The 4743-nt window shown below is 28.4% G+C and overlaps 1 long non-coding RNA gene across 1 annotated transcript; it reads right to left on the bottom strand.

The window, feature by feature from the left end:
- Positions 1–1270: 1270 nt before the first annotated feature.
- On the bottom strand, positions 1271–2237 carry LOC127723581 (uncharacterized). The gene is made up of 3 exons (XR_007992135.1): positions 2175–2237; positions 1748–1811; positions 1271–1494 (listed from the first exon to the last, which is right to left on the bottom strand). It is a non-coding gene; the product is annotated as an uncharacterized LOC127723581 (long non-coding RNA).
- Between the last annotated feature and the right edge of the window lie 2506 nt (positions 2238–4743).

Genomic DNA, 4743 nt, shown 5'->3' with positions numbered 1-4743 from the left:
ACTAAATTTTTTTACGGGGGGGACCAAATAAAAATAGTGAAATATTATGGGGGGGGATCAAGAAATTTTGTATGTTTCATTTCAAAATGACCAGCCCCCCCCCCCCCCCCCCCCCCCCTCCCAGGTAAAAAATGATAAGTCCCTTATGTGTTACCGATAACCTAAAATTTACTAAATATTGTTCTGATTTCTTATTGCAGGTAGACAATTGTATAAAATCATTTTTTTTTTTAAATCAATATAAAAGAAAAGTAAAAAAACGTCCGATTTAAATTTAACTGCACAAAAAATATCTGAATCTTTTACAAAGTTATCTCCCATTGAATGCAAAATCATGTTTTAAATTGTACTGGTCTTTTCTTGAAGTTTAATGACTATTTTTAGGATTTACTATTGATATTTTAATAGAAAATCTTGTTCATGTATCTTGTATCTTTAAATACTAAACTGGTAAATTAATTCATCAATGGTGTTTTAAATGCAATATTTCAGAAGGGTCTGTTATCTTAAAAGATCTGGCTAAAATAAACTTGCCTTTTCTATTTTCATGGTAAAGAGTCAGACTTGGTTGAAGATTTAATTGACCATCTTCCTAAGAGCTGCTATCCTGGCTGACAAGGTGGTTCTTCTCAATATCTTATTGTCAATCTATGTTGTGTCCATTTGTTTTTAGAAAATAAAGTAACATACATAAAAAATATCAGATGCACTTTCAATTAATAGACTTTTTGAAAAATTTCACGTAATTATTTTAAGTGACACATAATTTTTCCCACCCTAAATTTCTATTATCTAGAAAACATCTGATATGTAAAAAAAGTGCATAAATGTGAGTATCCAAGTAAATAAAAATCTAACATTGAGGGAATTTCAAGTATTTGAAGTTAAACACAGTATAATAAATTTCCTCTCTTTGACCTTAATTTCACCCTGTTAGAACTCCACATCTTTGTTATATATAACAAAAAAACATAAATAGTATACCGGTAATCAAACATGGCAGCCAAGATATAGCAAATCATGCTGAAAGTGGTGTTAAATACCAAAAATCAATCAATCTACTTTCATCAAGATATTCTTCAACTATGCTTCTTGTAAAATATTCTTAAAATAATATACCCTTTGTTATAAACTCAGATAAAAATGACACAAAGGTGAAAAAATATATTACAATTTGCAAAAATAAAAAACATTTCAATAATTGAACATTTTTTTCTTTTTCTTTTTTTTTTAAGATTCTCCATTCTTAAACTAATGGAAGTGCTTTGCCTAGACATGAGTATGAACAGAAAATAGAAAGTAATTTTTGAAATTTCAAAGACCTATTAACCTACAACTTCCCAATCTTGTTGAAAATGGAGAACCTGTACATAATTTTTTTTTTCTTTTTGTAAAAATTATAAACATTTTCTCAAACATACACAAAAATAGTCTGAATTACATTCTTTACTGTTACAGTAAAATCACATAGCCCTTTAATGCAGCCACAGTTACCTGAAAAAGAAATATACAGAATTAAACGTAATTGTCAAAATCAGAAAATTGAAACAATATCAAATGCAAAATAATAAATAACTGGTCATTATAATCATGATTCATAAAACCTTTCTCTTACTTTGTTTTAAGTGATTTGCTGATATATTTTTTGAACTACCAGTCTTTATTAGCAGAAAAGGATGAAAAACAATGGTAGATGTCTAACATATTTCTTTTTTTACATATGTTTTTTTTTTGTATTGGTTCTTACCATAAAAGTCAGCTCCAATGCCCACTCCCAGCTTCAATCTTTACAGACAAGCCGTGATGCTAACCTGAAAAATAAAATGATTAGTCATTCAAGATTGTTTAAAAGAATCCTTTTTGATATACTGTATGTATATTCCATATTTTGAATGATTGATTCATTTGATTGTTGGTTGCTAAATGTCCAGTGGCAAATTAAATAAAAGTCTATAAATATGTAATAGAAGTTGAGAACAGCAAACCAGCATCCCAACAAACTTTTACATAACCAAATCAGATAATTAAATTAACTCCTTTAAAGGCAATTAAAGAAAGAAAAGACTTCTTACCAAACTCCTACAAACCTTCACGCTTAGAGCACATGCTATTTCCAAATACATTTTATAATACTTTTTCTTTTTTCAAAACAGGACTAACATACTGGTACATACCTTCGTATTAGCTGTATTAGACCACCAAGTCTTATTCCCACACCATGAAAACATATCACAGAAGAACCTAAAAAGAATTAAAAAAGACACATTATATATTTTACAAATCCATTTCTCTATAAATATAAAGTCACTATATAATGTTCTGATTTCTTACAAAATGTACACAATAGTATCAACACAAGTTTGTAAGATAAACTGTTGACAGAGATGTCTCGCATAGCAGCGGAAAATGAAAAACATCTGATGATTAGCAACATTGCTAATTAATTCGATAATTTGTTAGTAATGCAAATAAATACAAAATGTCATTGATCTATAGCAAGGAGTAACTATTAACCTGACTAAACAGAAAACTTATAATAAAAATAAAACAAGTCAAAGGTTTTTGTTTGGAATTTAACTGCACAAAAGTGATGTGCAAATTAACAGTTATATCCCATTGAATGAACAAATCTTGCTGTTAATTGTACTTGTCTCCCCTTGAAGTTTTAAATATTTTGATCGAAAATCTTGTACAAGAAAATGGTAACTTAAATTATAAAACTTATTAAAATTAATACATCAATGGTGTTTTGCATGCAGAAGATCAGAAGGGTGCTGGCGTGTTGTCTTAATATGCACTTCTTGTCGAATATTTCTAGAAAATGTATACAAATATTTGGCTTAAATAAACGTGCCTTCTTAATTTCTTGGTAAAGCCTCAGACTTGGTTGAAGATTTATTTGACCATCTTCCTTGGAGCTGCTATCCTGGCTGCTTTCAAAGGTTTTCCATCATAGTTTTTTATGCTAATCAGTCCACTGAATCCATTTTATCTAAGTAATGAAATGTCCTTTCCATTGTACATTATAAAATGTACAATAGTCACCAGAATGTTCCAAGGCATCTCACATTATTTTTCCAATCATGGAAACTGAAGAAATTCTCAATTTAAAATAATAATAATTTATTAAATTCATTTAAAAAGTACTGTAAAAATACCAGACATGCTTTTAAACAGGTAACTTGTATTTTGATAATTTACGAAATGTATTCTGTACCCCACAATTTCTTCCACTCATTAAAAGTATATTTTAGAACTATGTTTACATTTTTTTTTATTTACAGAGCTCTAGATAATAGCTTTTATATAAGTTACCAGACATCTGATATGAAAATACTTATACAAATGTAAGAAAAAAAGTACATTGTAGTAATAGTATAATAAACACACATAAATCAACATTTTTTAAATATTTTGAAGCATAGTTTAATCAAAAATATCTCATTTTCAAGGTTTACTACTCATGTACATAGTAGTCATGTATAGTCCCAAAATTTGTAAACACCTCTATAGATTTGCAAACTCTCTGTGAATTCCAAAAGATATGGGTTAAAAACTATTTATTTTACCTTTGATGAAAAATTACTTAGTTCCCATTGGTCAGGAAAAAAATTATCAAACAATTCCATAGTACCAAGTGGACAACTTAAATATTTGTACAATTATTGTGTGAAGTTAAAAAATTGAGATTGAAAACTGCAGGAGTTGATTACACAAAATCAGTACCATCTTTGAAAATTTTGGAAAACAATCATCAAGATCAGAATTAAGGGAAAAATGGGGGGAAATTCCTCAAACAATTTCATATAAGCAGGTACACAACTTCAAAATGTACGCAATTATTCTGTGAAGTTTCAGTGGTACAAGAAAAAGAAGCTGAAATGAAAAAATACAAATATGATGCAAAATGATATTACATGTATCAAGTATGAAATCTTGAGATTTAATAAAAAAATTTAGAAAGAAAAAATTAAGAACTCAAAGAAATGATATAAATACTGATTCTTTATAATAAAAATGAATTTCAATACTTTATAATTTAAATTTATTTCAAAACTCAAATGGCACGTAATACTTCAATAAAATAGATTTTTACTTTTTACTTTAGTTTTATACTTGAAAGAAAAATAGTAGCAAAATTTACAATTGAAAAAGTAAAATGTTTTGTTCCCAGATTATTTATGATAGCATTTTTGATTGGTTATATCAAAATTTGTTTTATGTAAGATTACTTCCAATGACTTTTGTCAGAAAAAAAGGAAAATCACTAATATCTTGACAATAATGGACTGAGGCAAGGTTACTGCACTCTCCGGAATCATTGGTTCCTTAAATGGATAAGAACCAGAAGCAGCCAATATACAGACTTACAGGAATCAGCTCTTTTTTGCTACCGGGAAAAGAAAACAGATTACCAGTTAAATCTAAAATAGTCTGGTTATCTTTAACTTTTTTAGTGATTAAATCCCATCTTTAACTTTTTTCAGTGATTAAATCCCCAAAGTCTGAAACAGGGTCTAATATAAATCTAAAACTGCTTGGTTAACAGAACTGATTGTATGCTATCGCTCAGGCAAAAATAATCACATATATAATACCTACCCATATTAAAACTACAATAAAGTATAGCTTGCAACAATTATTTCTTAATTATTATGGACTAATGGAAAACTCCTTTGAACTAATGAGGCTAAAGTTGGATCCCTGTTAAAGAGTCAAGCTCTTAGATTACTCTTTGTCTGG

The sequence above is a fragment of the Mytilus californianus genome, unplaced genomic scaffold, assembly GCF_021869535.1.
Source record: "Mytilus californianus isolate M0D057914Y unplaced genomic scaffold, xbMytCali1.0.p SCAF_13, whole genome shotgun sequence".
NCBI classification, from domain to species: Eukaryota; Metazoa; Mollusca; class Bivalvia; order Mytilida; family Mytilidae; genus Mytilus; species Mytilus californianus.
This window is presented reverse-complemented; position numbering and strand designations above follow the sequence as displayed.